Below are 9,848 nucleotides of genomic sequence, written 5' to 3'. Positions count from 1 at the left end.
GGAGGGAACAGCAACCCACTCCAGTGTTCTTGCCTGGAAAAGCCCATGGACAGAGGATCCTGGTGGGCTACAGTCAAACAAACTCCAGTAAACAGACTCAAACCTACTGGAAAACCAGTATATTCTTTAGATAACTTAGAGATTAGCATCAGATTTTTGGCCTTTAATTGGCAGGATTTTCCATTTTGTATCACAATTTATATCGCAATTCTATAATAACCCATGGAGTCGATCATGAATTCTGTGAAGAAAAGATATGGAACCAAATCTTAAAATGCATTTTATGTCTTTGGCATAGATGATAAATCATGTAAGGATTTATTCTTAAAATTAAACTATGTGAACCTAGACAGTGTATTAAAAAGCAGAGACATTATTTTGCTCACAAAGGTCCACATAGTCAAAGCTATAGTTTTTCCATTTGTTATGTATGGATGTGAGAGTTGGACCATACAGAAGGCTGAGCTCTGAAGAACTGGTGCTTTTGAACTGTGGTGCTGGAAAAGACTTTTGAGAGTCTCTTGGACTGCAAGATCAAATCAGTCATCCTAAAGGAAATTAATCCTGAATACTCATTGGAAGGACTGAGGTGGAAGCTGAAGCTCTAATACTTTGGCCACCTGATATGAAGAGCTGACTCACTGAAAAATATTCTGATGTTGGGAAAGATTGAGGGCAGGAGGAAAAGCAGGCAGCAGACATTGATACGGCTGGATGGCATCACCAACTCAATGGACATGAGTTTGAGCAAACTCTGGGTGATGGTGAAGGACAGGAAAGCCTGGTGTACTGCAGTGCATGATCACAAAGAGTCTAACGCCACTGAGTGACTTAACAAAAACAACAACATGTGCCTTTCCCCCTAGGCAAGTGTATATTTCTCCTAATTTTGCAAAGGTATTAAATTCAGTCTAAAGATGTTATAAATCTATTTCAAGTTATATTCTACCTGCTATTCTACCAAATATTTTATATGAGGTTCTTTGCCATTTTTCTAAAACTGAACTATATCTCCTGTTTTGGAAAGGCCTTGATTCACATTGCCTACTATGATGATATATCTTCAAATTTAATATAAGTTGTTCTACCAACAGAATATAATGCTATCAATAATATGGTAGATTCCATATAACTCAATCATTTCAAAGAATAAATAAGCAGGCATGGATTTATTTTGGAGTAAAATAATGACTTGGCAAAGAACATAGCTAGGAACAGACATACTAAATCATTTGATTGAAATTTGGATACCATAAAAACTAGCATTGAAGAGTTTTAAATCAAGCATATTTAGGTTTATTTGTTGTGGCTAATTGAGACATTTTTTCTCTGTTCCTTAACCAATAAAATGCATTATTAAACGGGTAGAGTTAATTTTATACTCGTAATAAAAAATTACTAAAATTACAAATTTAGCTTTGGTTTCAAAATCTTTAAAAACAATAAAAATTTAACATGATTTCTTTTGACTATATGTGGTTTGAATATACATGTACTGTGCTTAGTCACTCAGTTATGTCTGACTCTGTGACTCCAATGGTTGTAGCCCTCCTCCTCTGTCCATGGGATTCTCCAGGCAAGAATACTGGAGTGGGTTGCCACTCTCTTTTCCAGTAAATCTTCCCACCCCAGGAATCAAACCCAGTTCTCCCACATGCAAGTGGATTCTTTACCGTCTGAGCCACCAGGGAAGACCTTTAAATATGCATATATATGTACATGTATACACATATATGTGAAAAAATATAGATTATGAAACTTTTTGGTTCGAATATTATATTGCTTTTTTTCCCCCTTAAAATATGTGGGATCCCCTCTTAAATCCTAGTGCCTAATTCTTCTGCATTCCTTTTTGCAGCAATAGATTTCAATGGGTACCCTTCAACTTGGACTCCAGTATCACTGCAGACAGTGACTACAGCCATGAAATTAAAAGACATATACTCCTTGGAAGAAAAGCCATGACAAACTTGGACACCGTATTAAAAAGCAGAGGTATCACTTTGCCAACAAAGGTCCATGTAGTCAAAGCTGTGGTTTTTCCAATAGTCATGTACAGATGTGAGACTGGACCATAAAAAATGCTGAGCTTTGAAGAATTGGTGCTTTTGAACTGTGGTGCTGGGGATGATATTTGAGAGTCCTTTGGACAGCTAGAAGATCAAACCAGTCAATCCTAAAGGAAATCATCCCTTAATACTCATTGGAAGGACTGACACTAAAGCTGAAGCTCCAATACTTCTGCCACCTGATGCGAACAGTTGACTCACTGGAAAAAAACCCTGATGCTGGGAAAGCCTGAGGGTAAGAGGAGAAGGAGCAACAGAGGATGAGATGGGTGGATGGCATCATCAACCCAATGGGCATAAGTTTGAACAAACTAAGGGAGATAGTGAAGGACTGGAAAGACTGGTGTGCTGCAGTCCATGGGGTTGCAAAGAATCAAACATGACTGAGGGACTGAAAAACAATTCTTCTTTTCTTATAACAAATATTGATTTGGTAGGTCTAATATGTATAGTTTTTCGTCAGTCGCCTTTGTTTATTCTCATAATAACCCCTTTTCTGTGGGCATAACAGATTTCAATGCATTATACAGATGATGAAAGTATGACTCAGATGCTAAAGAAAATCATTCATAGTAAAACTAATTGTTTGAAGTAAAAAGGCAAGACTTCAGTCAGGATATCTTAATCCACAGTATATTGATAATTACAGAATTGTGACTCAATCCATATCTCTCACAAATACAAGTACCTTTTAGCTTACATATGGCATCCTCAGTTTTGTTTGCATTTTTAAACTATTTTATAAGGATGTGAGAATTGGACCATGAAGAAGGCTGAGAAGCATGAAGAAATGATGCTTTCAAACTGTGGTGTCTAAGAGTCGCTTGGACTGCAAGAAGATCAAAATAGTCAATTCTAAAGGAAATCAGTCCTGAATATTCATAAAAGGGCTAATGCTGAACCGAAGCTTCAATACTTGACCACCTGATGGGAAGAACCAACTCATTGGAAAAGACCCTGATACTGGGAAAGACTGAAGGCAAAAGGAGAAGAGGGGGACAGAGGATGAGATGATTATATAGCATCACTGACTCAATGGATGTGAGTTTGAGCAAACTCTGTGAGATAGTGAAGACCAGGGAAGTTTGGAACTTTGCAGTCCATGGGGTTGCAAAAAGTAGGACACAACTTGTAGACTAAACAATAATAACGTCAAAAATTTTCTCCTTGTCCCCTGCCATTAGGCATACACCAAAACCCAATATTGGCTAAGTGTCATATCAATGCTTGGGTTATAAATAACCAGGACTATAGGTATAAAAATTGCTCTATTGGATTCACTGTAACCTGACACCAGGAAGAGTGAGCTGACTCGAGATAGGTCTAGTAAAGTTGAAACTCAGTTCTCAGAGGCAGAAACTGAAAAACTGGTAAAAGACAAGAAATGAATCTGAGATAAAAAACACGTAGTGAATCTTCAAGGATGGTTTGTCTAGTCATCAGCAATAGGACACATCAAACTCTAGAAGATGTATTTAAACAGAAGTTATCTGGTTAATGCTTTTATATCTCTGATTGGAACATTATCTTCTGATCAGAACATGACTAGGATGCAATATCTTAGTATTAGACCTTTATTGGACACTACTGAGTGATTGAGCTAACTGATGTAAAATGTTTTAATAATATAATCATTACCAAAGAGTTCAATTCTTACTATTAAGCTAGATTTTATGTAAAAGCAGCATTCACCCAATTTTCTTCCTGAAAAACATAACAAGAATGCAATGTGACTTTCTAAAAAGACTGTCTTTATCCTATGGCAAAACCAAATTAATTTGGAGAACATTCTTTATTATGGACAGCATATGTTAATGAAAAATATATTTAACTAAATTTAAGTGTTTCCTTTTTCATGATCAACTTCCATAGAACAAATCTATAATGTTAAGGAAACTAAAGCAACATGTATGATTTGCAAGTTGTCTTTTCAGAGTTTTCCTAGAAAACTTTTTGACATGTAAACTTACACACTGTACAACAGAGGGAGATGTACAACAGAGGGAGATAGAGACCTTTCAAAAATATTCTTTATTTAAGAATTGAAACAATATTTTTTTTAAACTATGTCAATTTCTAGTGAAATGATGGTCTTTTTTCTATACAGCACAGATGCATTCAACCTAGTGAATCATGTAGCATCTGAAAAAGAGTGTTATTTGTTTTAATTACTAATTCCAAAGCACGTTGTGTATGAGCAGATGTTTGTGACTTTTTGCCAAGCAATTAAAAGATATTAATACAGCTGAGTTTTGCACATGATGGAAAGATCAACAAAGTGGTAGTCAAGATTTACAACACTTGACAGTTGGTCACTGGGAACAACAATCTTCATGAACTAAGACTATCCACATGTATTCCATTGTCCTCACGTAAAAAAAGAAACAAATACAGATTATTAAAAATCAGTGGTGGGTAAAGCCCAAACACACATATAAATCTGATTTATACTGCTAGGTAAGCAGAGGTACACTCAGTACAAATGAGGAGCCTAGCTGTGGCCAACTATCACAGAAATTATTGTACCTGGAGAAATTCCTAGAATATAATGTGTCTCTGTACATCTCAGTTTCCTTGTTGAAATATATGTCTTCACTAATCATATGTACATTGAATTAGATATACTTGTTTACCCTAGAGATACTTAATCAATGTTAGCATTTCTCTCCTTAAAGGAAAAGAATAAGCAAAAATAATATTGAAGTGAAGAGGACAAAGGGATATTTATACTAACAAAAAATACTTACATGTTTTCTATGCTCTATACATATTGGAAATGCAATGTAAATTCAATACCATAAAAATGAGTTAATCTCTTTCAATGTTACACAATTTTCAGGCTAATAAAACTACATGTTAGACTTAAATGTTTTCATCTTTATGTCTTAGAATATTAATAATTTGTCTCAGTTATGTTACTGTTTTTATAGGACTTTTTATACAATGCAGAATTTTAGTAAATATTCAAATTATTTTAAAAGCAAGCACATACATATATAAGTATATATGTACCTATGGATAAACACAAATATATAAATATGCTTTGGTCACATTCATGTCAGAGTTACAACTTTCACTAATTTATTTATTATTCAAAAATACCTACTGATTGCTTTCTATATGTCAGGTTCTATTGTGGGTGCCAGGAAGGAACAGAGTTTCAATGGTTGCTGAAAGGAAGGAAGACAAGTACATATTTAGCATAATTTCAGGTAATGACAAAAATGCAACCAAAATTAGGCAGGGTAAAATAGTGGAAAGTGGTGGCAGGGTGAAGCATTTTTCTTTGGATAGAATTCTCAAAAGAAACATATTTGATGAGATAAAATTTAAGGGGAGATATGACAATGATATTTCCAACCTTGAATAGTCACTGGAAGTACTGATGCTGAAGCTGAAACTCCAATACTTTGGCCATCTGATGCAAAGAGCCAACTCACTGGAAAAGTCCATGATGCTGGGAAAGATTGAAAGAAGAAGGAGAAGAGGGCGATAGATGATGAGACGGTTGGATGACATCACCAAATCAATGAACTTTAACTTGGATGAACTCTGGGAGATGGTGAGGGACAGAGAAGCCTGATGTGCTGCACTCCATTGGGTTGCAAAGAGACAGATGTGACTTGGTGGCTGAACAAAAACATAACAGAAATAAGTAAGTTAGCTATACGATTATCTAGAGGGAGTGGCTTCAGGGTAAAGATTATTGCTCAGCGAGTGCATGCTCAATTCACTTCAGGTCAGTTGCTTAGTCGTGTCCAACTCTTCGCAGCATGCCAGGCCTCCCTGTCTATCCAAAATCCCGGAGTTCACTCAGACTCATGTCCATCGAGTCAGTGATGCCATCCAGCCATCTCATCCTCTGTCGTCCCCTTCTCCTCTTGCCCCCAATCCTTCCCAGCATCAGAGTCTTTTCCAATGAGTCAACTCTTCGCATGAGGTGGCCAAAGTACTGGAGCTTCAGCTTTAGCATCATTCCTTAAAAAGAAATCCCAGGGCTGATCTCCTTTAGAATGGACTGGTTGGATCTCTTTGCAGTCCAAGGGACTCTCAAGAGTCTTCTCCAACGTCACAGTTCAAAAGCATAAATTCTTCGGCACTCTGCTCTCTTCACAGAGCAACTCTCACATCCAAACATGACCACAGGAAAAACCATAGCCTTGACTAGCAGACCTTTGTTGGTAAAGTAATGTCTCTGATTTTCAATATGTTATCTAGGTTAGTCATAACTTTTCTTCCAAAGAGTAAGCGTCTTTTAATTTCATGGCTGCAGTCACCATCTGCAGTGATTTTGGAGCCCCCCAAAATAAAGTCTGACACTGTTTCCACTGTTTCACAATCTATTTCCCCTGAAGTGATGGGACCGGATGCCATAATCTTCGTTATCTGAATGTTGAGCTTTAAGCCAAGTTTCTCACTCTCCACTTTCACTTTCATCAAGAGGGTTTTTAGTTCCTCTGCACTTTCTGCCATAAGGCTGGTGTCATCTGCATATCTGAGGTTATTGATATTTCTCCTGGCAATCTTGATTCCAGCTTGTGCTTCTTCCAGCCCAGCATTTCTCATGACGTACTCTGCATAGAAGTTAAATAAGCAGGGTGACACTATACAGCCTTGACGAACTCCTTTTACTATTTGGAACCAGTCTGTTGTTCCATGTCCAGTTCTAACTGTTGCTTCCTGACCTGCATACAGATTTCTCAGGAGGCAGATCAGGTGGTCTGGTATTTCCATCTCTTTCAGAATTTTCCACAGTTGACTGTGATCCACACAGTCAAAAGCTTTGGCATAGTCAATAAAGCAGAAATAGATATTTTTCTGGAACTCTCTTGCTTTTTTCCAAGAGTGGATGTTGGCAATTTGATCTCTGGTTCCTCTGCCTTTTCTAAAACCAGCTGGAACATCAGGAAGTTCACAGTTCACGTATTGCTGAAGCCTGGCTTGGAGAATTTTGAGCATTACTTTACTAGCATGTGAGATGAGTGCAACTGTGTGGTAGTTTGAACATTCTTTGGTATGAAAAGGCAAAATGATAGGCTACTGAAAGAGGAACTGATCAGGTCAGTAGGTGCCCAATATGCTACTGGAGATCAGTGGAGAAATAACTCCAAAAGAATGAAGGAATGGAGCCAAAGCAAAAACAATACCCATCTGTGGATGTGACTGGTGATAGAAGCTAGGTATGAGGCTGTAAAGATCAGTATTGCATAGGAACCTGGAATGTCAGGTCCATGAATCAAGGCAAATTAGAAGTGGTCAAACAAGAGATGGCAAGAGTGAACGTCAACATTCAGGAATCAGCGAACTAAAATGGACTGGAATGGGTGAATTTAACTCAGATGGCCATTAAATCTACTACTGTGGACATAAATCCCTCAGAAGAAATGGGTAGCCATCATGGTCAACAAAATAGTCCAAAATGCAGTACTTGGATGAAATCTCAAAAACGACAAAATGATCTCTGTTCGTTTCCAAGGCAAACCATTCAATATCACAGTAATCCAAGTCTATGCCCCAACCGGTAACGCTGAAGAAGCTGAAGATGAACGGCTCTATGAAGACCTATAAGACCTTTTAGAACTAACACCCAAAAAAGATGTCCTTTTCATTATAGGGGACTGGAATGCAAATGTAGGAAGTCAAGAAATACCTGGAGTAACAGGCAAATTTGGCCTTGGAATACAGAGTGAAGCAGGGCAAAGACTAATAGAGTTTTGCCAAGAAAATGCACTGGTCATAGCAAACACCCTCTTTCAACAACACAAGAGAAGACTCTACAAATGGACATCACCAGATGGTCAACACCAAAATCAGATTGATTATATTCTTTGCAGCCAAAGATGGAGAAGCTCTATACAGTCAGCAAAAACAAGCCCAGGAGCTGACTGTGGCTCAGACCATGAACTTCTTATTGCCAAATTCAGACTGAAATTGAAGAGAGTAGGGAAAATCACTAAACCATTCAGGTATGACCTAAATCAAATCCCTTATGATTATACAGTGGAAGTGAGAAATAGATTTAAGGGCCTAGATCTGATAGATAGAGTGCCTGATGAACTATGGAATGAGGTTCGTGACATTGTACAGGAGACAGGGATCAAGACCATCCCCATAGAAAAGAAATGCAAAAAATCAAAATGGCTGTCTGGGGAGGCCTTATAAATAGCTGTGAAAGAAGAGAAGTGAAAAGCAAAGGAGAAAAGGAAAGATATAAACATCTGAATGCAGAATTCCAAAGAATAGCAAGAAGAGATAAGACAGCTTTCCTCAGCGATCAATGCAAAGAAATAGAGGAAAAGAACAGAATGGGAAAGACTAGAGATCTCTTCAAGAAAATCAGAGATACCAAAGGAACACTTCATGCAAAGATGGGCTCAGTAAAGGACAGAAATTGTAGGGACCTAACAGAAGAAGAAGATACTAAGAAGAGGTGGTAAGAATACACAGAAGAACTGTACAAAAAAGATCTTCATGACCCAGATAGTCACGATGGTGTGATCACTGACCTAGAGCCAGACATCCTGGAATGTGAAGCCAAGTGGACCTTAGAAAGCATCACTACAAACAAAGCTAGTGGAGGTGATGGAATTCCAGTTGAGCTATTCCAAATCCTGAAAGATGATGCTGTGAAAGTGCTGCACTCAATATGCCAGCAAATTTGGAAAACTCAGCAGTGGCCACAGGACTGGAAAAGATCAGTTTTCATTCCAATCCCAAAGAAAGGCAATGCCAAAGAATGCTCAGACTACCACACAATTGCATGCTCAGTTGTGTCCAACTCTTTGCGCCCCATGAACTATAAGCCCACTAAGTTTCTTTGTCCACGGAATTATCCAGGCAAGAATATTGGAATGAGTTGATGTTTTCTACTCCAGGGAATCTTCCCTATTCTGGGATCAAACTTGTGTCTCATGAAATGGCAGGAGCATTCTTTACCACTGAGCCACCTGGGGCTCAAAGATTAACAACTGGAAATTAAAAAGCTGCACCTTTCTAAGCATGCCAGTGTGAGAAAAAATTATAAATTTATAATTTAAAAAACTTATAGACTTTTGCAAATTGGGCAGAACAAAAGTTTTCTTTTAATTCTAAATTATGTATTTTTTTGTTTTATTTATTCATTAACTTTATCTGGAGAATAATTTACAAGTGGTGGTGGTCTCTGCAGTATATCAATGCAAATCAGTCAAAATTGTCTATATATCTGCTCCCTCATGAGCCTCACTCCCCCACCCATTCTACCCCTCTAGGTTGTCACTATGTGCCAGGCATAAATGACATTTAAAAATAATAAGCTAGACAAAATCTAGAGAAAAAAATTAAATGTCGTATAAAAGATTAGCTCTAAGCAAAACAAATATTTTTGAAACACATATTTGATAAAGATTGTTGTTCAAGATGTACATAATAAAAACCTCAGTAGCCTAATAAAATAAGTTAGAGACTTTAAAAGACACTTCACAGAGAATATACCTGAGTGGACAGCAAAGCATACACACAAAATATTCAACATTTTATTATACTGGAATTGCAAATTTAGGTAATAATGATATATCCTTATATATTCATCATAATATTAAAATTATGAAGACCTGGCTAGATTGCATCATGGACTCAATGGACATGAACTTGAATTAGCTCTGGGAGTTGGTGATGGACAGGGAAGCCTGGCATGCTGCAGTCCATGGAGTTGCAAAGAGTTGGACACGACTGAGTGACTGAACTGAACAATACAAACTATTAAGAACAGTCTAGAACAGTATAATGTTCACTGATAAT

Source organism: Bos grunniens, chromosome 20, assembly GCF_055505025.1.
Source record: "Bos grunniens cultivar Pamir isolate PY7600 chromosome 20, Bosgru_T2T1.0, whole genome shotgun sequence".
Classification (NCBI taxonomy): Eukaryota; Metazoa; Chordata; class Mammalia; order Artiodactyla; family Bovidae; genus Bos; species Bos grunniens.
Note: the sequence above shows the minus strand (reverse complement) of the source record.